The sequence below is a fragment of the Engystomops pustulosus genome, chromosome 2, assembly GCF_040894005.1.
Source record: "Engystomops pustulosus chromosome 2, aEngPut4.maternal, whole genome shotgun sequence".
In the NCBI taxonomy this organism is placed as follows: Eukaryota; Metazoa; Chordata; class Amphibia; order Anura; family Leptodactylidae; genus Engystomops; species Engystomops pustulosus.
The window spans coordinates 70,098,057-70,123,538 of record NC_092412.1 but is presented as its reverse complement, the minus strand read 5'-3'; positions in this window follow the sequence as shown (position 1 = coordinate 70,123,538).

The window sequence follows — 25,482 nt, the reverse complement described above, 5'->3', positions numbered from 1 at the left end:
AATCCGGCGCTCTGTCCGAATCAGTTGGATCGTCTGACGCCCCCCCCCCATTTCTGTCGCATGAAAGCCAGGGCAGCCGCACCACAATCCGATCACATACGACACAATCCCCAGTCCCACAATACCTGTCCCAGTGGCGCAAATCCCATCAACAAAATTGTGGCCACGGACCCTTAGTAAATAAACCCCAGTGTTTTATATTTAATTTTGCTCCCAAAATCTTATTTTCAGGGGATGCCTTATTTTTCAATGTACAAAAATTTATTGTACCTGTGTGACCATGGTCAGATTTCTGTCCACTTATTTTTTGTCCCTATCAGAATTTGGTTTTCAAATGTTTGGCTTGTCATTTGAACAAGGATTTTTTTCTTCATTAACCATAAAGCTTCATTGCTGACAGCTTTTACAGCCAATCATTGCAGCCTTGACTTAAAGTACAATAAATAAGTAGAGCTTCACCAAGTGATCAAAGTGGGCCAAGGGTTGGGATGTAATTTTTAGTTGTCTGTTAGTCGGATGTTCTTAAGTTGGGGACTAGCTAGAAAAGTAAACCAGCTGGAATTCGTGGGGTTGTGTGAGTTTCCTCTTTATTGTTGATTTGTATCTTATAACACTTATCATCTTTTACAGCAAAGTTTGACATTTTCAAAGGTTTTGGATAATTGAACTTACCACTAAATAACGTTCAATAAGCTAAATCTAAAAGAGACAAAATGTGGAAGAGCCGTTCCACTAGGAGACATATCACAGGCAGATAATAGGAATGGGATTTATAACCTTGAGAAAGTGGACACAGACAATTATTTTCTGATTTTAGAAACGGCAACAGACTAAGATGAAAATGTGCAGTGGTAAAAAAAAAGGAGAAAATATATTTATTTCCGGAAAATAAGGCTGCTCCAAAGAACTTCAACAATAAATCTGATTCTGCAATGTCTTTATGTATTGTTAGCAGTTCTTCTCCATGTTCCACTGTATTAATTTTACCATTATGTATGGGCAGATAGAAAAGCGTGTCAATGCAATTAAAAACCTGGATGAATAATTATTTTCATTGTTGAATACCTGGCAAGAGTTGAACCGTACTAACCGCTCAGCTAATTATTGTAGAAGACTAATCAGCATAAGGTTTTGTGAATGTCAAGTGCATTGCAGAAGGGATTGGGAGAGAAGAGCTTTGGAACATGGTTTTTGATGCCATATCTCTTACCTAGAAAACAGGCTTCAATCATATTTTCTCTTTAGTACTTCCCTAGGTCCTTCTGGCACGTCTAAATATTCTAATCGGAATGATTGACTACATTATATACTATATCGACGCAGCTTACTTACCGTTATTTAACACACATTAATGCATAAGTGGCTATGCATATCATTACTACTGAAAGATAAACAAGCAGATCAGAGAGCAAGTCACTTTGTGCCCTATATTCAGTATTTCTCATTCATAGCTGTGACCTTGAATAGATTTGACACATTAGCGGTTTGTCTTTTTGAAGAAATAAAAGTGTATAATTCAGTGATCTTTATTAAGAAGATTAAAGAGCTGTGAATATGTTTCAATTTGTTCTATTGTTCTGCGAATCCTGAAAGAAAGGATGTGACATCCTACATTCACGGAATATGAATGGCAAAAATATTCTCTTATTTGTAAAATTAGTTATTTTGCTAAATTTGTATTTTTAGGGAGCCTAGGAATTGCATTTCCCATGAAATAACCATTGTTGATCATCTTTTCTTATACTGCATACAGTTTATAAGAAAACATGTTTTTTATTTATTGTGAGTTATCAACTATAGCAAATATGTCTCTATAAAATGTACCTCCAAATACGTTGCACCAGTTTTCTACCTGACTTTGCGCTACAATTCTGCAGCATGAACAAAGTGCACCAAAAAAAAATGGTGCATTTTTCCAGAGCAGTGCGGGGGGCACCAGTTTTATTTAATTTATCTGGCACACTTGGCACACTCCACAGGCCAATTGCACATAGTGCTGTTTGCACTAGTTTTGATAAATGTGGGTCTATGTCTGCGCAGTAAAAACTCTCAATAAGGATATTTTGCCAATAAAGGCTACCTCTGCAGGTCTGTGGAGGCATTAAAAATTCAGAAGCTAAAAAAGTCTCCTGTTCCCTAAAATATTCCCTAGTTGATCATCACAAATATCTACTTCATGGTTATTCTATATAAAGCCTCCCTCTCTCATTATGTACAGCCTTATGTGGGCCCCCCAGCAGCTCTGGGCCCTGGAACTTGCCCAGCTATACCCAGTGCTGGCTCCAGCCCTTGTTCCAATGCTCAGTCAACACATTTTACATGCAAAATCTAACAGAAATGTGTCACACTCCCTATGTTAAAGGTGCACCAAAAAAAGTGGTGCACTCTGTTGGGGCAGTGCAGAGGGCGCCAAATTCATGCAGAATGTGTGCCACAATTCATGAATCTGGCGCAATCTGCCCTATACACAGGCAAAATGAACATAGTGCAGTTTGCACTGTTCTTAGTAAAAGTGCCCTGCTGCCTCCTAGCTACCAATGTTTTTCTTATCCCGTTCTGGATAGTGTATTAGCATATTTCCAGAGATGTTATTATAGCGCAGTTGGTAGAATATCATTTATCTGAATTTACAAAAGCTTTTATAGCAGTTTCAGTCTTAAGTGCAATGTTCTTTTATACTGGACACTACAGCCTGGGAGATAGAACAAGGATTCTCTGTCTCCTGATGCATAGATATGAGCAGTCCTCAGCATGAAAGGTTATTTAGAGAAAGCGTCTGCAATTCAAGTTATTTAGAAAAACAATTAATTTACACTTTCCTACTATGTAATCATTTGTCCGGAAAATTGAAGGTACTTTATTTATGCAAACTATTCCTAAGCCTCAGTGACTCGGAAATTCTATTTTTTGTTTAAGCCATCTATATGAGTGAAATCTAAGGACGTGATCCCTTAGTTCTGACTAATCCTGGGGTCATATTGCTACAGCAATTCACTGAAAACCTTCTATCAAAGGTGAATTCTAGGATTTAATTATTGACCTCCTATCATTAGAATCTTTGATCATTATAAGATAAGTGGGCTTCTGATACCCAACATCCTTGCCGAATGGTTGATTGAAGAGATTGCAGAATTCAGTTACATTAAGGCTACATTCACACTAACGTCCCCCATAGGCAGCAATGGGCGCATGGCACCCTACGGGAGCGGTACGGTGCCGCACACGTGCGGCACCGTGCCGTTCCGTACCCGGGAAAAAGATAGGACCTGTCCTATCTTTTCCCGTAATACGGCGCCTGTGCGCCATAGGTTGCTATGGAGAGGGGCGGGGGTGAGCTGCGCTCACCTCCTCCTCCTCTCCCCGTACACTACCGTTGCCCGCTACGGTACGGTACGGGCGGGCAACGGCAGTGTGAATATAGCCTAAGAGGTTACTTTATTCTCTTCAGAGTCTACCAAACACAGCACACTATATCCATTCAAGGTAAACGTGTCACTGTACTAAATAGATGTCATGGTCTCATGTTTACCATAAAGTGCCAAGAACTTGGCGAGATAAATTAAAACCCATATGAATAAATGCTACAATGCACTAATAGTTTCAAATTAATCCTTAGTCTGTAGTGTATAAGCAATGTACCTGCAATCCCGCTGAAAGATTGATAAGTAGAGATGAGCGAGCACAAAAATGCTCGAGTGCTCGTTACTTGAGTCGAACTTTTCCGGATGCTTGAGTGCTCGTATCGAATAACTAACCCCATTGAAGTCAATGGGAGACTCGAGCATTTTTTAAGGGGACCAAGGCTCTACAATAAAATGTGTCATTTTATTGAGAAATAAGGAAGTAAGTCCTGTTTGTTCATTTTTTTTTATTCAATGGAATATTCGTGAAACTTCAAAAAGGAGAATGACCCGTGTTAAACATCTGCAATGTGTTCTTCACACATATTGTTCTTCACATACTATTGTGAAGAACACCTTTCTGTACTAATGTCTTCTAATAAGTTAGCAGATGTATGGAAACATCTGCAATGTGTTCTTCACACATATTGTTCTTCACATACTATTGTGAAGAACACTGTTCGGGACTCGTGTCTTCGGATAAGTTAGCAGATGTACGGAAACATCTGCAATGTGTTCTTCACTGTGTTCTTCACTTAAATGATCCTGTGTACACTGTGTTCACTGTGTTCAATGTTTTCATTGTATTCTTCACTGTTCTTCACTGTGTTTCCTTAAGTACATGCTCGATCTCGAGCAGACGAGATACTCGTCCAAGCAACGAGCCGTTTAGAGCACGGTAATACTCGAATGAGCATCAAGCTCGGACGAGTATACTCGCTCATCTCTATTGATAAGCTTTGGACTAAGCATTGTTGTCCTGGACCCATCCATAGATTGAAACATCTGACTGTTCGGGTCATAAGTGTTGTAACCTTACAATCAACCATCAATAGTTTCTAATTATATGTGCTTTAGCTATTAATTCCTATACGTCTGCACTAAAATATAAGTTAAACACGTGCATTTTATGTAAAATTTCATTCTTTTGTTAAATTTAGATGCCTTTGTTTTAGTGTTCTTTTATATGTGTAAATAATATGTAAATAATATTAATGTTCAATATTGAACAGCAAGTTTTCATTTCCTTCCCATTTTGTCAATCATATGTAGACTCTGTCAATCAAGTTTTTACATGACATTAATCAAACTATTAGTGAAGATTCTTGACTTTCTTTGTCTAGATCAAATCTCATTAAATAGACATTTCAATGCATGATCAGCCAAGCCTCCAAAATACATTGTTCAATGTGTTCAGAAAATGTTCTTTGCTGCAAAAAAGGAAATTATTTCTGTTGGTTACTAGAAATTTATCTGGTCAGATGAATCATTCATGTTTGCTACCAAAATTAATGCATACTAATATGTTGTTTTATTTTGTTATTTTGCTTTTGTATATTATGCAGCCATTTCTGTGTCTTGTTACTTCGGAATATTTTTTTTAACAATTATTAATCATTGTGTTTATTCTCAAATTAATGCATGAAAAGTTAGTTCAATTGTTTTAACTACATGTGTACATTATGTGATAGGGGAAATAAAGTAGCCGTCTTGAGATTCTGATATTTTTTAAATATTTTTAATGTTGTATGTTGTAATAGAATTATGTTAGTTATTGAACTAGTTATTCCAACCTATTAATTGGAAAGACTGGAAATTCTTTGAATCCATGGCCTACTATCACCCAATTGATAACATCCCAATCAACTGGAGCATTCAGGGCAACAGCTAATTTCACCCTACAATAAACCTTACACTGAAGTTTTCTAAGATGGAAATTAACTTCCACAATAAGAACCCTGATTTAAAAATAAATTCATTACCTACCATAGAATGGGATCTCAACAGATAGGGATGTGTACCCAAACCATTTCAAACATACATTTCTAAATCCACCTGGCCAATCACAGCTATGCCCAGTTGTCATGGGCATATAGCTGCCTGATTGCCCATCAACATGTCCTGACCAGGCGGAGAGATGCTAAATGGAGGAACCCAAGCCTATTGGAGCCATAGGTACGTCAAGGGATTGTGTTATAAGGGTATGTTTTCTTAGAATCAAAGTGGGGGTAGATACATCAGTTTTCTTTCATACAAATATCTCACAATTTTCTCAACTGCCAATTTATACCAATATTTTGCTACATTTTACCAAAAAGTCTCACTAGCATCTCATTTGCCAAGTTTATTATGCAGTTTCTATCAGTATGATAATTCTGACATGCAAAAAGCTCCTTTGACAGTCTATAAAACTGGGTGCAAGGACCCTCCATCATGATAAATCGTCGATATTCTATTACACCATAATAGTGGGTCATGCTCTGTATAAAATCCAAGGTATAAGGAGATAAATATGACTTCATTCACTACTCTAGGTCTAGTAGTAAATCTGTTTACCAGAACAAAAGCTTATACTTGTGTTTGCTTGTAGAATGCAGTTGACCTGTTTTATTGGAACTATTAAATGCTTGACTTATGAAATTACATAGAAATGACCTCAGGCAATAAACAAGAGAATTCAGCTCAAAATAAAGTGCATGTTATTTCAATAGAAATAGATGGGTTGGTAACCCTGCACAACTTGCAGTACACTAAATAATAATAATCATAAAAAAGTAATAATTAATTAGCCTTTTTGCAGCTGAAGTTAGTAGAGGAATATGGAGTTCTCAGCGACTCAAATACAACCAAGACACTTAAAGGCGTATTACAAAGTTTCTTAAATGTACTCAGGTTAATAAAATAACACATTCTCTAATTCACTGTTATTAACAAAAATAGAGCATTTCACAGATATAAGTCCAACCTGTCTCTATCACTCCTGGTGTACACTATTTCAGTTGCCCCTGGTTTCTGACACTGTGGGGCAGATTTATCAAGCTGTCTGAAAGTCAGAATATTTCCAGTTGCCCATGGCAACCAATCACAGCTCAGCTTTCATTTCACCAGTGCTCATGAATATTTTAAAGGGGAGCTGTGATTGGTTGCCATGGGCAATTGGAAATATTCTGACTTTCAGACACTTGATAAATCTGCCCCTGTGGGTCTTATTTACTAAGGGCCGCATTTTCATCGGGTTTTCTGACTTTTCGGGGATCACACTGGGGATTGTGTCGCATGCGATTGGATTTTGGCGCATCGGCACTGGCTTTCATACGACAGAAATCGGACGTTCCGACGGATTTGGATAAACTGCGAGATTTGTCACAAGATCAAGCATTTACATGCACCAGGAAGAAGAAGGTGAACTCCAGCGGACCTGATCGGGCAAGCGACAGAGGATATCAGGCGCACGCGCCCATAGTGAATCATGGCAGCTGTGCATTGGAGTTGGGGAACGCACCTCGGGGATCGCGCAGGGACGGGTAAGTAAATCTGCCCCTGTATTTTCTGACTTTTAGCAGCCATTTTGCCTGACACTGTGAAGCTGAGCTCTTCTCTGCTACCAGCAGCGGCCCCTTCCCCCTGCATTCCAGGACAATCTCCCACTGATACATGCTGACCTCTTAATGGCAGACATCAGGAGCGAGAAGAGAACTCCAAGCTACAGGCAGATAGGTTCTTTATTGGAGAGGGGGAGACAGACACATCAGATCTTACAGTGTGTGTAGCTGAAATGTAGCAAGAGCTGGAGTGTGTCATTGTGTAATATGCGTCTCATGAATCTCATCATCACTGATCTATCTCATCTCTATTTCGATGTGTCAGATACTAGTACAATGTTCAGAAGCCAGTTGAAAGTGTATATAGACCTTGTACCCTGATAATCTCACATTGTCGGCTCACAGAACTAGAGGGATTATAATGTGTCTGCTTAGAGAGTCCCCACCCACACCCTGGAATTTTGCACTGAGCAGCCTAGGGAGTGATAGTAGCTACCACAGCAATAAAACTGTGCAAAATTGTAAAGTTCAGGGTTAAAATGATCTTTATTGTGTTATCATCACTAAGGGATTGAAATATGAGAATTTCCTTTCATGGACAAACCCCTTTTTTTAAAAAAAAAATATATTAACACCAATATGGGCAGCATACATCGTCATTCTTCATACAATCATCACACTTCATTATGTAGAAACATTTTATAGATGTTATTAAATCTCCAATATATCCTTGCCCATGCTACATTCACATCCTTACAAAAAATTCTATTAGTACCTTTAGTACCAGAAATCTGCCTCATCCCCTCCGCATCTCAGACACCTACCCTCCACGTTAAGCTTCATTTTATATAGGTGGACTGGAGACAAATATATCATGTGTAACATGCTATAATGAATTAATCTATTATTCCATCCTAAAGAACAATTTCTAATGTTTCTATATATTCTATTCCATGCAATAGGATTGTTCCATTCTATTGCTACTATCTTTTCCCATTTATCCTGTGATTTGTGTCTAATGTTCAGTGCCATACCCCTCAATAAGTGCTTATAAATCTTATAAATCTGTCTCTTTTTCACAGTGCCGTTGCATACCTCCTCTATACACTCATGTGACAACATATTTAATCTATAACCTTTTCTTTTTTTAAAAACCCCTAGTGCATGAATCACCTTTCCGTATCTCAAAAAGTCCCCTTTTCGGAGATGGTATGTCTTTATAAAGTAATCAAACAATTTAAACCTTTCCCCCTCAATAAATTGTGCCACGTACCTAACCCCCTTTTTTCCCAAAAACTTGTGTCTGGCACCTCCAATAATTCTGGAATCTGATAATTACCCCATAACGGAACCCTCAATAATTTTTTACAAGCGATCCAAACCCCCCACAGGAGTTTAGAAATTTCCCATTGTGTCAAACTACAGGTGTTTAGTGCACCACTCTCCAAAAGGTCAAAAATTGAGCTCTTCTCGCTCATTGTGGACTTTATCAACATATAAAACACCGGATTATCTTTCTATGGACAAACCCCTTTAAGTGTCAAGCCATTTATCAATGGAAACTTCAGCTTGGCCGACAAGAAGCCGAGCTGTAAGCTGCTATCCCTACTCAAACCATTTAGACTATGAAGCTTCTCCATACACATTAAAGCATCTCCCTGACTTTCTAGCTTGAAAAACTTTTGTTTTGAAATGTGTCTTAAAAATTATCTAAGTGCAATTTGGTTATTTTTATAATGGATTTACAATAAAAAATCGATTTTTAATGGAGATGTGGGACCCTTTTGCTCCTTCCTTTGTCAGAATATAATAGACTCAGTTTAGGGCAAAGCCAGGTATAGGTTAGATTTCTCCAATGCTGATGAGGAAAATATGCCACACTATGAGCATCAGTCTGCTTATTTTGAAATGGGGAATCAGATATAACAGTTTGGTAAAAAGTTGCCATCTTAACGCAAGCACTGTTTGCATGCGTTCTCAGTAGATAAAGAAAGTAAGTTACTGTATATCACAGAGTGCACAGAGATTTTAGGCTGTTAGACCACCATAAACATTACGTAATGGTGATCAGATTTAGAAGAAGCACATCTCTCTATAATTATCTCGCTTTAATTAGGCTAGGATTACCATCAACATATATGTTTTAGCTATTATATGATACGTGTCATGACGATCATTTAGCAGATAACTGGCTAAAGTCTGCATGTTGGCACAAAGCTTTGTGATCTTGTGATCGTCCTCTCTGGCTTTGATCATATACTTCTATTTAAAGGAGTGCTATCACTGTAGCAGTTTAATGGTTGATGAAAAGATTGGCATCAAGAAGCCAGGAAACTGCATAATCTCCGCACAATGCCTTTGATGCAGCTGTGACTGAAGGATTCCAATTGTAAGCAAGAAAACTCATCAACTCAGAACAAAGCTGATTATGCAAATGACGCATCAATATGCTATTTTCAATTGATTTCATACTGTAAATAAATATTCCATTAATACCCATCTGTTAAAAGGCAGGTAAAACAAAAAAAGTCATTATTTTGGCAGATGTTACTGGTGCGCAGTATTAGGATCTTCAAAAAGGAATCTTGAAGACAAGATAAGAAAATGGAAAACTTACATCAAACACGGGTTTCAACAAATTCCAGTTTTGAAAGGATGAGTTTATTTATTACTCTGCTTTTGCCAAGTCGTACAAAGCTTCCACTGATTGCTGCCTGACAGAGATCAATAATAATTATAGAGCATACAACCATTTGCCTGATGATGAGGTCGACTTCAAATCAGCCGGAATTCTTCTCTACTTTGCAGTTTTATTCAGATCTTTGGCGCACATCCGCATTAGCCTCGTTCATGGTGGGTGCTCTCTTTTCTGAAAAGTGCAGTGATTACAACTATTCTAGAAAACGCCTGCAAGAACAAATAACTTTATTGCTCCAAAACAATCTACTTAATATCAATAGAATCATATTTGTAGACCTACCCCATAACCATACACGCTGTACTACACTTCAAATGCTTTGCTTTGGAACCAAAGAAATTAGGTTCCAAAGAATTTCACTAAATTGCTTTGCTAGAAGTGACCAGAAGTATTAACATCTCTTGTAATTTGATCAGATTTTTTTTTTTAGAATCAAATTTTGAGGGTTGTTTATAACAAACGGTTGTTTGATGTGTTACCAGGAGTAATAAAATGCAATAGGAGAAATTATTAATCCACTTGTGCCAAAATTCTTGTTATATTCAAATAAAAATTGATGAAAAAAACGGATGAAAATATCTTGTACCACATGTATCAAGGCTTTTAGATTTTTTGGCAATTTTCCAAGAGTAATAGGGCCTGGCCCTCTTGGTAAACAGTCCATGCACCACATTATGGCCCCCTCGATAGTCCTATACTACACCAGATTTATTAATACAGGTGGTCCCCTACTTAAAAATACCTGACTTACAGACGACCCATATTTACAAAGGGACCTCTGGTAATTGGTAATTTACTGTGCTGCAGCCCTAGGCTACAATAATTTTGGCTGGGGTTACAATTATAACATATGTAGTTCCGACTTACATACAAATTCAACCTACAGAACCCATCTTGTATGTAACTCTGTACAGAGATAAATCTAGCACAGCAGAAGAATAGTCTTGTCTAACATGCACTGACGTACCCTGTTGTATATTGAAACATTTCCTAAAATGGGGCAGATATACTAAAACTTTTTTAAAGGTTAGGGGTTGCCAACCTAGACTAGACAGTGTTATAATATTCCAGATTTAACATTGGATGATGCTAGGGGATGCATTTGTTGCTTTAATACACTGTATAGTATATATTGGCAACAATAATTATGATAGTTTTAAAGTAAAACATTTGGCGCATGATGACTCAACCTGGGACATGCCTATTTTTATGTAAGACTTATACATGATTGCTCCAAAAAACAACCATTTTTTAAATGTAATCATTTTTCAATCAACAATCAGGTTAAAATGCTGTACAATAATTTCCTTAAAGCGGTTGCCCGACTGTAATAAAAATGTAGGTGCTCACCTCTTCCATCGCTCCCGGGGTCCCGCGGCATGGTCTGTCGGAGCCGTGCCCCTGGAAACATACATTGGAAGCTCCGCTCCAAAAGCTTCTGGTGGTCAGGCATGTCCACCCATCATGTCATGTCCCAGCACCTGATAATGCACTGGTACTTAGGGACTACTAAATAAAATCTGTAGTTTGTTCCTTGGGTCAGTTTGATTGTGGTAATAACAAATTTATATAGGTTTTATTATGTTTTAAAAGATTATAACACTACGTTTAAAATTGAACCTTTTGTACAAAAAATTATCTTTGTTTTGCCCAAGGAAGTATGGTGTACATGTATGTCATGATGCATTAAGGGGTTAATGTTAAAAATTGACACATTACATACAAAAAATTAATATAAATATTCTGAAAAGAGTCACTTTTTACCTGAGAAGTTGTGCTAAAAGGCTGTTGGAATGTCACTTTCGATTATCTTGTCCTCCATAGTACCTAGAATCATGCCTTTATCATTTTAAAGATGAGACTCTCACTACACTACAATTACATTGCTTGTGATTGCTGGGCCAGAGATATAGGAGGTTAAAGACTTGTCATATGTGTCTGGAAACTGTCTAAACATCATTAAAATGTGGCAAAGCATTTTAGACAGTTTCTTGGTGCTATTTGAGACAAGTACCATAAACAGTGACCCTGATATATCAGTATTCTGGCAAACCAAGGCATGAAAATGTTGCAGTTCTGTAACCACGCCACGGGTTGGGCATGTTATGCATCTAGTGAGGAGGTTCCAGATATTGTATATATATTTATATTGATTAATAAAGTGTGAATTACATTTTCCACATTTGTTTTGGTATGTGTTTGGAGTGCCTTCAATGTGGCTGATTATGGTTATGGGTTAAAACCCCCTTGATGACTGTAGACTAGAGATGAGCGAACATACTCGTCCGAGCTTGATGCTCGATCGAGCATTAGCGTACTCGTAACTGCTCGTTGCTCGGACGAATACTTCGCCCGCTCGAGAAAATGGCAGCTCCCGCCGTTTTGCTTTTTGGCGGCCAGAAACAGAGCCAATCACAAGCCAGGAGACTCTGCACACCACCCAGCATGACGTGGTACCCTTACACGTAGATAGCAGTGGTTGGCTGGCCAGATCAGGTGACCCTGGGATAGACTAGCCGCTGCCCGCGCTGCTCGCGTCATTCTCTGTCTGGATGCCGCTAGGGAGAGAGCTGCTGCTGGTCAGGGAAAGCGTTAGGGTGTTCTATTAGAATAGTGTTAGGCAGGAGTGATTCAACAAGAACCCAACAGCCCTTCTTAGGGCTACAATAACGTTATACTTTTTTTTTTTTTGTTTGCTTGTGGCTGGGCTTGCTGGCAGCTAGTACCATATTGTGAGGAATTTGCAGGGGGACTTGCTACCGTTGTGTTTAGCTCTTAGTGACACACATATCCACCTCAAACACCAAAGTGGGAAAATTTATTAGGGGTTTGATTTCAATTAGGCACAGTCTGCCAGTTTCTTTTTATTTTACGTTTATTTTTTTAATAACTCAGTGTCATCTCATCTTGCATAGTAGTGTGCTTTCATACTTGGCTAGAAAATAGCCATAGGAGAATCCAAACGGCTTACTTACGCCTACAGTAGCGTTATATATATTTGATTTCTGGTTGATCTGCTGGTGGCTGTCCTTGCTGCAGTGCATCTACTAGCAAATTGTGAGCAATTTGGAGTGAGACTTGCGACCGCTGTGTTTTGCGCTTAGTGACGCACATAACCATCGCAAAGACCGAAGTGGGAAAATTTATTAGGGCCCGGGGTTGTATTTCAATTAGGCACAGTCTGCCATTTCCTTTTTTATTTTACGATTATTTTTTTCATAACTCAGCGTCATCTCATCTGGCATAGTAGTGTGCTTTCATACTTGGCTAGAAAATAGCCATAGGAGAATCCAAACGGCTTACTTACGCCTACAGTAGCGTTATATATATTTGATTTCTGGTTGATCTGCTGGTGGCTGTACTTGCTGCAGTGCATCTACTAGCAAATTGTGAGCAATTTGGAGTGAGACTTGCAACCACTGTGTTTTGCGCTTAGTGACGCACATATCCATCGCAAAGACCGAAGTGGGAAAATTTATTAGGGCCCGGGGTTGTATTTCAATTACTTTTTTATTTTACGTTTATTTTTTTCATAACTCAGCGTCATCTCATCTGGCATAGCAGTGTGCTTTCATACTTGGCTAGAAAATAGCCATAGCAATAGGATAGCATCGTTTGGTTTTAAAAACTAAAAAACACAAAAAAAACAAAAAAAGGTTAAAAAAATGTTTAACCCGAGGGTTAGGGGTAGAGGACGAGGGCGGGGACGTGGGCGTCCAGCTACTGCAGGGGTCAGAGGCCGTGGTCCTGGGCGGGGTGAGACACCACCTGCTTATGAGGGAGCAGGGGAACGCCGCAGAGCTACACTCCCTAGGTTCATGTCTGAAGTTACTGGGACTCGTGGTAGAGCACTGTTGAGGCCAGAACAGTGCGAACAGGTGATGTCGTGGATTGCCGACAATGCTTCGAGCAATTTGTCCCCCAGTCAGTCTTCCACGCAGTCCACCCATGTCACCGAAATCGGCACTCCTCCAGCTCCTGCACCTCAGCCTCCTCCCCCCCAGTCTGCCCCCTCCCAGGAAAATTTGGCATTTGAACCGGCATACTCTGAGGAACTGTTTTCTGGACCCTTCCCACAGTCACAAACCACTTGTCCGGTTGCTGCTGAGCAATTTTCCGATGCCCAGGTTTTCCACCAGTCGCAGTCTGTGGGTGATGATGACCTTCTTGACGTAGTGGAAGAAGTGTGTAAAGAGGTGTCCGACGATGAGGAGACACGGTTGTCAGACAGTGGGGAAGTTGTTGTCAGGGCAGGAAGTCCGAGGGGGGGCAGACTGAGGGATCGGAGGATGATGAGGTGACAGACCCAAGCTGGGTTGATAGGCCGGGTGAACACAGTGCTTCTGAGACGGAGGAGAGTCCTCGACCAGAACAGGTTGGAAGAGGCAGTGGTGGGGCCAGATGGAGAGGCAGGGCCAGAGCTGGTGCATCAGCGCCAAATGTGTCAACTAGTGAAGCTCCCGTGGCGAGGGCTCCTGCGGCGAGGGCTAGATTTTCAGAAGTCTGGAGGTTCTTTAAGGAAACACCGGATGACCGACGGACTGTGGTGTGCAACATTTGCCAAACCAGGATCAGCAGGGGTTCCACCACTAATAGCTTAACTACCACCAGTATGCGCAGGCATATGAATGCTAAACACCCCACTCAGTGGCAACAAGCCCGTTCACCTCCGGCCGTGCACACCACTGCTCCTTCCCCTGTGTCAGCTGATAGTCAGCCCCCTGCCCAGGACCCTGCCACAAAAACCCCATCGTCGCCTCCACGATCCTCCACAGCATCCACCAGCGTTCAGCTCTCCATACCGCAGACGCTGGAGCGGAAACGCAAATATAGTGCAACCCACCCGCACGCCCACGCCCTTATTGTCCACATCTCCAGATTGCTCAGCCTGGAGATGCTGCCCTATAGGCTAGTAGAGACCGAGGCCTTTCGCAACCTCATGGCGGCGGCCGCCCCTCGGTATTTGGTCCCCAGCCGCCACTACTTTTCCCGATGTGCCGTCCCAGCCCTGCACCAGCACGTGTCAGACAACATCATCCGTGCCCTGACCAACGCCGTTTCTGACAAGGTCCACCTGACCACGGACACGTGGACGAGTGCTGCCGGGCAGGGCCACTATATATCGCTGACGGCACATTGGGTTAACTTGGTGGAGGCTGGGACCGAGTCTGACCCTGCGGCTGGTCATATACTGCCGACGCCGAGGATTGCGGGGCCTACCTCGGTCCAGGTGTTTCAGGCCTACTATGCCTCCTCCTCCTCCCACCCCTCCTCCACCTCCTCCTCCGAACTACCATCCGTGGGCATGGCGCCATCAGTCGGTAGCTCTAGGCACAGCAGCAGTGCCGTCGCTAAGCGACAGCAGGCGGTGCTCAAACTGCTGAGCCTAGGCGATAAAAGGCACACCGCCCAAGAACTATTACAGGGCATCACGGCGCAGACTGATCTGTGGCTGGCACCGCTGAACCTGAAGCCAGGCATGGTTGTGTGTGACAACGGCCGTAACCTGGTGGCGGCTCTGCAACTCGGCAGACTGACACATGTGCCATGCCTGGCCCATGTGTTAAATCTGATAGTTCAGCGTTTCCTCAAGACATACCCCAATCTGTCTGATTTGCTCACGAAGGTGCGCCGCATCTGTGCGCATTTCAGGAAGTCCAGCACAGATGCTGCCACTCTCAGGGCAGCGCAGCGCCGCCTCCAACTGCCCGCTCACCGACTGTTGTGCGACGTGCCCACGAGGTGGAATTCAACACTGACCATGTTATCCAGATTTTACCAGCAGCGCCGAGCGATTGTAGACTGCCAGATGTCAACTTCCACCAGAACTGGTAGTCAGGTCAGTCAGCTTCCTCAAGTCTACAATGAGGAGTGGATGTGGATGTCTGATATCTGTCAGGTGCTGAGTAACTTTGAGGAGTCAACACAGATGGTCAGTGGCGATGCCGCCATCATCAGCCTCACCATCCCGCTGCTTGGCCTGTTGAAAAAATCTCTGATCAGCATGAAGTCGGAAGCTTTGCGCTCGTCACAAGAGACGGGGGAAGAAGATTCCCTTGTTGATAGCCAAAGCACCCTTAGGTCTGTTTCTCAGCGCATATCGGAGGAGGTGGAGGTGGAGGAGGATGAGGAGGAAGAGGAGGAGAATGTGGGCGAGACACAAGAGGGGACCATTGTTGAGTCCTTCACTGTTCAGCGTGTATGGGCAGAAGAAGAGGAGTTGGAGGAGGAGGAAATGGACAGTCAGGCCAGTGAGGGGAGTGAATTCTTACGCGTTGGTACTCTGGCGCATATGGCAGATTTCATGCTAGGCTGCCTATCCCGTGACCCTCGCGTTCAAAGAATTTATTCCAGCACCGATTACTGGGTGTTCACTCTCCTGGACCCACGGTATAAGCAAAATCTTTCCACTCTCATCCCTGGAGAGGAAAGGAGTGTGAGAATGCATGAATACCAGCAGGCCCTGGTGCACAAGCTGAAACAGTATTTCCCTTCTGACAGCGCTAGCGGCAGAGTGCGTAGTTCTGCGGGACAAGTAGCGAGGGAGAGTAGGCGAGCAGGCAGCTTGTCCAGCACTGGCAAGGGTACGCTTTACAAGGCTTTTGCCAGCTTTATGTCACCCCAGCAAGACACTGTCACCTGTCCCCAGTCTCGGCAGAGTAGGGCTGATCTTTACAGAAAGATGGTGAGGGAGTACGTAGCTGACCATACCATCGTCCTAAATGATCACACAGCTCCCTACAACTACTGGGTTTCAAAGCTGGACATGTGGCACGAACTGGCGCTGTACGCCTTGGAGGTTCTTGCCTGTCCTGCCGCTAGCGTCTTGTCCGAGCGGGTTTTCAGTGCAGCTGGTGGCATCATCACCGATAAGCGTACACGCCTGTCGACTGACAGCGCTGACAGGCTGACGCTTATTAAGATGAATAAAGCCTGGATTTCTCATAATTTCCAATCTCCACCAGGTGAAGGAAGCTCAACCTGAATAATTTATCCACTCCTCCTCCTCCTCATTTTCCTCCTTCTCCTCCTCTTTGTACAGTAAAGCAGAGGAAACTGGCTATTTTTTGACAGGGCCCACTGGCTCTAGCTATAGTACTTTATGCATTTAATTTTTATGGAGGGCCACCGACCCGGTCCTCTGTTTTAAACAATTTTTGGGAGTGCCACATACAGGCACTCAATCTATTCAATTTTTCTGGAGGGCCACCTACCTGCTCCTCTGGTTTGAAAACTTTTTTGGACTGCCACATACAGGCACTCAATCTATTCCATTTTTCTGGAGGGCCACCTACCTGCTCCTCTGGTTTGAAAACTTTTTTTGACTGCCACATACAGGCACTCAATCTATTCCATTTTACTGGAGGGCCACCTACCTGCTCCTCTGGTTTGAAAAGTTTTTTGGACTGCCACATACAGGCACTCAATCTATTCAATTTTTCTGGAGGGCCACCTACCTGCTCCTCTGGTTTGAAAACTTTTTTGGACTGCCACATACAGGCACTCAATCTATTTTGATTTTCTGGAGGGCCACCTACCTGCTCCTTTGGTTTGAAAACTTTTTTGGACTGCCACATACAGGCACTCAATCTATTCAATTTTTCTGTAGGGCCACCTACCTGCTCCTCTGGTTTGAAAACTTTTTTGGACTGCCACATACAGGCACTCAATCTATTCCATTTTTCTGGAGGGCCACCTACCTGCTCCTCTGGTTTGAAAACTTTTTTGGACTGCCACATACAGGCACTCAATCTATTCCATTTTACTGGAGGGCCACCTACCTGCTCCTTTGGTTTGAAAACTTTTTTGGACTGCCACATACAGGCACTCAATCTATTTCATTTTTCTGGAGGGCCACCTACCTGCTCCTCTGGTTTGAAAACTTTTTTGGACTGCCACATACAGGCACTCAATCTATTCCATTTTACTGGAGGGCCACCTACCTGCTCCTCTGGTTTGAAAACTTTTTTGGACTGCCACATACAGGCACTCAATCTATTCAATTTTTCTGGAGGGCCACCTACCTGCTCCTCTGGTTTGAAAACTTTTTTGGACTGCCACATACAGGCACTCAATCTATTTCATTTTTCTGGAGGGCCACCTACCTGCTCCTTTGGTTTGAAAACTTTTTTGGACTGCCACATACAGGCACTCAATCTATTTCATTTTTCTGGAGGGCCACCTACCTGCTCCTCTGGTTTGAAAACTTTTTTGGACTGCCACATACAGGCACTCAATCTATTTCATTTTTCTGGAGGGCCACCTACCTGCTCCTCTGGTTTGAAAACTTTTTTGGACTGCCACATACAGGCACTATCCAAATTAAATTGTCTCCATAGCAGCCTCACACACGTTGTCTCCATTGCTACCTCCAAAAGTCGTCCATATAGCTGCCTCCATACATCGTCCCCTTATCAAACGAGGTGTGTCAGGCAGAAATTTGGGTTGTTTTCATGGATTCCACATCAAAGTTGTTAACTTTGTCGCCACCCTGCTGTGTTATCCACAAAATATACTGGCAAACTTTTATCATTTACCAATATTATTTCAGCGCTTCTTGCGCATCTGTTTACATTCCCCTCACCCGCCATATCCTAAACTTATAAGAACGCTACTACACTTGATCTTATACAAAAGGTTCTTAGAAGTGCTGTTTGGGGAGTAGCCTAGAGACAGGGGCTTGGATTGGCGAAAGCTCGCCCTGGCAGCGGAGCGCCAGCTCCATGCGCATCATGCGCTTCTTGCGCATCTGTTTACATTCCCCTCACCCGCCATATCCCAAACTTATAAGAACGCTACTACACTTGACTTGGTGCAGGCTGGGACCGAGTCTGACCCTGGGGCTGGTTATATACTGCCGACGCAGAGAATTGCGGGGCTTACCTCGGTCCAGGTCTCAAAGGCCTAGTATACCTCCTCCGAATTACCATCCGTGGCCATGGCGCCATCAGTCGGTAGCTCTAGGCACAGCAGCAGTGCCGTCGCTAAGCGACAGCAGGCGGTGCTCAAACTGCTGAGCCTAGGCGATAAAAGGCACACCGCCCAAGAGCTATTACAGGGCATTCCACATCAAACTTGTTAACTTTGTCGCCACCCTGCTGTGTAATCCACAAAATATACTGGCAAACTTTTATCATTTACCGATATTATTTCAGCGCTTCTTGCTCATCTGTTTACATTCCCCTCACCCGCCATATCCCAAACTTATAAGAACGCTACTTCACTTGATCTTATACAAAAGGTTCTTAGAAGTGCTGTTTGGGGAGTAGCCTAGAGACAGGGGCTTGGATTGGCGAAAGCTCACCTGGCAGCGGAGCACTAGCTCCATGCGCATCATGCGCTTCTTGCGCATCTGTTTACATTCCCCTCACCCGCCATATCCCAAACTTATAAGAACGCTACTACACTTGATCTTATACAAAAGGTTCTTAGAAGTGCTGTTTGGGGAGTAGCCTAGAGATAGGGGCTTGGATTGGCGAAAGCTCGCCTGGCAGCGGAGCGCCAGCTCCATGCCAAGATCCAACTAACATAGTTTTAACTGCAGCACCTTTAATCTACTACTAGTTCACTGCCTCCATACATGGTCCCCTTATCAAACGAGCTGTGTCAGGCAGAATTTTGGGTTGTTTTCATGGCTTCCATGTTAACTTTGTCGCCACCCTGCTGTGTAATCCACAAAATATACTGGCAAACTTTTATCATTTACCGATATTATTTGAGCGCTTCTTGCTCACCTCCTTTGGTTCCTCTCTGCCACCCATTGGTTTGAAGCCTGAGTCCATTTAGGGTATGTCGCCATGCCACTCTCTAGCCTGCCGCTGCTGCCGCTGCCTCTGCATGCCGTCACCCCTATAGTGTCAGGGTCAATTATTGGATGTTTTACATGCTATCTAGCTTCATTCTGTCACTCTGTCATGGCCATGCTGTTGCCCATAATTTTGGCATAATGGTGCGATTAAGCAGCCTCAGAGGCATCCATGCATGCTGCCCCTGCTGTTTCCTGTCCATTTCCGTGGTGTTTCCATCCTTTTCTGAGGTTCCCAGGTGTTTGGCCAAGCTTCCCTGTGCAGAGCCTTGGTCCCCTTGAAAAATGCTCGAGTCTCCCATTGACTTCAATGGGGCTCGTTATTTGAGACGAGCACTCGAGCATCGGGAAAAGTTCGTCTCGAATAACGAGTACCCGAGCATTTTAGTGCTCGCTCATCTCTACTGTAGACCTAATAATGTCCAAACAGATTGATTCAAATTCTTTGAATGAAGGTACAGGAACAGCGGGAACAAGAAATCTAGGTATTTCTGGGTGAATTTGGGTACAGTAAGTATGCACTTCTTCAGGATTTAACAAGCCCTTAACTGTTGTATGCAGAGTTTCTACCCACATCATTCTTTTTTAAGTAGGCTAGTCTAAAATAGGACTAGGACCAGATTTGGCATTTGGAGCTAATGCACAAATCTACTTTTAGCCTAGAGGCTCATTCACATGGGCATGTGTGTTGGGAGTCTGCAAAAAATGCAGCTGTGTAATATCCGTGTGCAGTCTGTATTGTATCTGCATCCGTTTTTTTTTTTTAAATCTGTTTTTTTACATCCACAAAGAAAACAGATGGGTTCCAAATCTAAATCTTGCCCCCTTGGTTGTCTAGCAGTATTTTAGAAAAAATAACAACCATATACAGGGTCGGGTGGACATGTGTGACTGGCGTCCTGCTTATGTCAAGATATGCACATTTTTATAAACGTTTTGTGAGTATATTTTTAATAAAATTTTAAACTACAAAGAATATACTACACTATCCATACGCGTATTTCTTCTAGAGAAATTGTCTTAAAGAGAGATGGCAATGAAGGAGGATTAGGAAACGCGATGGAGTTGGTCTGAATGGTGACCTATTCTTGTCAGAAACCTGTGGAGACGTGCAATACTCATTGAAAAAGATCAATGCGTCAAGAAATATACCATGTTGGATTCATAAAGAATTTATAAAGGATTGTTGGAGCTCCGGTCAAAGTAATTTTTCTCTTTCTTTTGTTTTAATTGTGGGACTCTTTGTGGACCGGTCCTGAGCCGTTGTTAGCTCCTAGGAGCCATTAAGATTGTTATATCATATACAGATGTCATCCATGTTGGAGGTTTTTTGGATCCATTGACATGTGAACAGATCTATAGAAATCAATAGGTCAGTATGCTATCCACAATAAAAAACGCCCATCTAAATGAGCTCTTAAACTGTAGTAGGAGCTTAAAGGGATATTCCCACCTGGGCATTCACATTTAATTTAATTCATTTGCCATATATAAACATTTCATCAATTGCTTGTTATTAAAAAAAATGTTCCTGTGTGAAGATAATTTCTCATAAATGTAGTCATGTTGTCCCTTAGAAACAAGATAGCTTCCTCGGTTACGACCACACCTCACTCTGGCAGTAGTGGCCAGACATGCGCTATAGAGACCACCAGGATTCAGCGATCATTACCACAGGATGGCTGTAAGATCTGCAGTAACTCCCGGACATTTTATATACAATAACCTTTTGTCTCTTTGTGAAATCACTGCAGTACAGGTGGTTGTATCCAAGGACACAGTCTTGTTTCTAAGGGGCATATCAGTACATTTATGAGAAATTATCTTCACACAGGGACATTTTTTTTTAATAACATCTAATTGAAGAAATGCTTATATTTGGCAGATTAATTAAACTGAATATGAATGCCCAAACGAGAATACCCCTTTAAGGCTTTGAGAAAGATGTAGGTTGAAATTGCACATTTCTTCTTATTTTTATGACTAAATGTTCTGGAAGAGCCTGCATATCACATTATATGGGATCCTGATCTCTTGGGGCTCCAAGCACCTGCAAGTGATGTTAAATAAGCAGATCCACCCTATGGGATCATTCACACGGCTAGGTGCTTGCCCGGACTGGATCCAAGGCAAGAACATGGCTGGGAGGAGGTGGGAGGGGTGAGCACTCTTCACCCCTCCTACCTCTATAAGGAGATGAGCAGCTGCGCCATAAATCTAGGGAAAAGCCCTATACCATGTGATCACTGTGCTGTGACCAGGAGCCATAGAATCCTATCTGTGATCCTTGTTCCATGATTTGCATGCAGATCACGGGTTGCAGCCGTGTGAATATACCATTAATATGACATTTTTTAATTTGCTCATAAATGGTCATACACACTATGGCCCAGACATATCATTGTGTCTGCGACTTTTTTTTTTGTCTAAGTTTGCACTAAAAAGAAAGTTTTTGGAGCTTGCACATGAATTTATGAAGTGTTTGCACCACTTCTGTGTCGTGGCTGCACTTTGTCCCCTAAAAGGTTGTGTTTTTAGTGCCACATTTATTACTGACTTACGACACAATTCTGGTGCAACTGTGTCAACACGTTCCAGAGCAGTGCAGATTGCGCCAGATAATTGAACACCATGCGCCAGAATTGAATTATCTGGCGCAATCTGCACATTATTGATACACACTGCACAAAGGCAGGTAGCACCACTTTTTATACATCTGGGCCTATCAATCTAGTTTCAATTCTCAATTTGTTTGTGGAAAAATCTATGATGCAGTTCAGGTTAACAAATGAGTTTTACTGTCAAGTATCCTTTGTATTGCACATACTGACGTTATGTTTTCTAGCGTTGTGTTTGCCCATCCATCACTTACAATATTGTTAATGGCTGAAATCTTTTTCCAGCAATAAAATAACTTCTGTCTCAGCGAGGATACATGCTGTGCTTATTGGAAAAAATCATTCGAACATTACATGAACATTTTGCTTCCTTACATCTTAACAGCTAGATACAGATGGGTTTTGGCAGGCCTTTCCTACCAAGACCAAATGCTACAGACATGCATGAAGGAGATCAGATGTTGTTTTGGTCCCCCAAAATGAAGAATCACTGTAGGATACTTCCATTGCTCTAGAAAGGTGATCTGTTTTCTTCTCAGTGGCAGATAACAGGCCGCAAGAACTTCATCTGTGTAGGTAAAATCCGAAATTGTTCTGCAATGGTGCCAGTGTATCTTGGTATTTCAGCACACTAAGAGTTAAATTAAAGTGTAATAAACTTTGATGCAATTATCTTCTAGGGCTATGCAGCATATTCACACATTAAAAACTGCACTTTTATCATTAGCATAATTCTAAGTGATATTTGTATTTCAGACAATAGTTGGATTATTTTTTTTGCATTTTGTGTAAGGTTTTGCCCTTGAAATAAGTTTAATTGGTTCCGCAAGCTTAAAGCAGAGTGAAATAGTCATTTTGTTGCTAAATTTTGTCTGTTGTTGGAATGAACTTCTGAAATGATTTGGCTTTATGTGCGTTCTTCCTCTTCTGTCAGGAGTAACCGTAATTTAATTAGTCAATATATTTGCTTACACAGCAAATGGTAATGAGGAAGACGGCAGCTACATATATTTACACTGGCTTATAGATACAATTATAATATGCAGCAAACAATTTAATGGAGACTAGGGCTCATTTGGAAATGTGATGTTTTGCAAATAGAATTTGCTGAAGATGAAAAGAGGGTCTACTAGGCACCACAAATAAGGAGGGTGTGCAGAAGGGTAAAGCACAGTCTAGGACTAAGGATTCTATACTCCCAGAAGGAAATTATTTGGTGAGCACATCTTTCATATGTGCCTAGACACTTTGGGGGTTATTTATTGCCAGCGTATGATCACTCCCATCGGCAATTCTACACCAGGCTTTAACCTGTGCCCAGTATTAAGACAATACTTAAAGGACATTTACCAACAGAATGAGGATTGTAAACCAAGCACACTGGCATTTTGTTGTGTGCCCCCTGTGGCAGGATCCATTCTTCCTTAACTTCTTATTCCCTGGTTTAAAAAAAAAAAAGGATTTGAAAATTATGCAAATGAGCCTTAATGAGCTTTAATGGAGCCTGGAGCCTTTCAAGGTCATTTTAAAGCTTTTTATTCTTAAAAACCAGGGCATAAGAGGCTTACAGAAAAGTGGATCCTGCCAGGGGGGAACACACCAGTATGTCAGTGTGCTTGGTTTACAATTCTTCATGTTGGTGGTAGACGTCCTTTAACACAAAACATACACACCTCAAGCAGTGACCATACTTCATTATATATGGTAATGTATATGTAGTGTACTTTGTTATGGACACTGGGCAAAGACTCAGCTTAATACACATATCCTCAATAGCCAGAGTACTTTCCTAGTAACAGGTATTTGCGTAAACCTAACAGTACATACAGTAAAAATTTGGATCTCACCTATACAAGGTATGCTTCTCAATTCAGGTAGGAGTCCAATCAGTCCAGTGGTCCTAGTCAGCGGGCACCTAATGAATCCTAAATTGTACCTATGTGCCCGCTGTTAACTTCTTGGCTACACACTTGGGGTCTCCCTTCTTGGCGGTGTTCTTCCTAAGCGGGTCAGGTATACACTAACTAGCAGTGGCTCTAGTGTCATGACATACAGAGCTATGGAACACTCTAGAAGTATATACAAGCACCATAGCACTGTATGGCATTACACTCGAGCCACTACTAGCTAGTGTATACCTGACCCCACCTAAGTAAGAGCCTGATTAGACTCCTAGCCCCATTGATCCATACCATTTGTAAGGGTGAGATTGAATAGAAAATATTGCTATTAATAAAACTATAGAAACTAAAAAATAAGAATCAATAGAAGACCAGTTAAAAATAATCACCCACAATTTTGTCCAAGCTTGTGATCTTTAGAAAAATAATTGCCCCTCATTATCAACATGTGGCCCAAGCTAAAGATAACGTTGGAGCATTGGCAGAATAGTTTATTGTAATATGCACTTACTCATGGATCCAGGCAGCGGGACTGTGGTCATCTTCTTATATTTGTTACCATGGCCTCCTTCCTTCTAAAATCAACTTTTAAACTCATGCTTATGAGCGAGAAGTGCTATGGAGGGCATTACCCGGGCACCTCCATGTTGTTACAGGCTGTTACACTATCTCCACCTCTGCTACTTCAGCACTTTTCCCGCTGCCTGATGTTATAATTTTTCAGCACAGGAGGTTTTTAGCACACAGTGGGAGAAGAAAAGTGTTTCTTGCACAAAGGATACTTTTATCCCTTGCGTTTTGGGTTTGCGTCAGTTGCATGGATTTGGCAGTACCCTTTGTCTGTTATTTTAAGATGTAACTAATAAAGAAAGCTATTACTTTTATTTTTTCTGGTCCTGGAACAGTTTTTTTTCCTATCTTCATGCAAGTCTCTACAGCTGCAATCCAGGCAGCATTGGCTCCGAGCATTGGAAGTCCATTAATTAGAACCCAGCTATCAAAGACTGGCAGGCAACTGTGGGAACTGTTCCTTTTTGGAGTTATCTTACGAAATTTTTACATTAGAGGTGAATGGGATGAGGAGCAGATTTTATTTAACCCCTTGCCCCACCATGAAGTTGCCCAATGTCTTGGTGAGGCAGCAGTTGTATGATGTGGGCCCACCAATGACTCCTGCAATCAGTGCTCGCGGGTGTTAACCCTCTACATGTAAAAGCTCCCGGCGGCATGTAACAGACGCGGGGCAAACCAATGGTTGGTGCCACCATCTTGATTGTGATCATCGCTCCCCATAATGTCATTGTGGAGCGATGATCAGTTAACATGACAGTCTTTACAGGGTTATAGGGTTATGTACAAGATAGGTTCCATAGCTTTGTTCTTAAATTAAATTTGTATGTAAGTCGAAACTATATATTTTATCATTGTAGATCCAGACAAATTGTTTTGTGCCCCACTGAAATTGAAATTTCAAAATTTTTTGCTGAGGTCATGAGAACAAGGATTATCAATAAAGC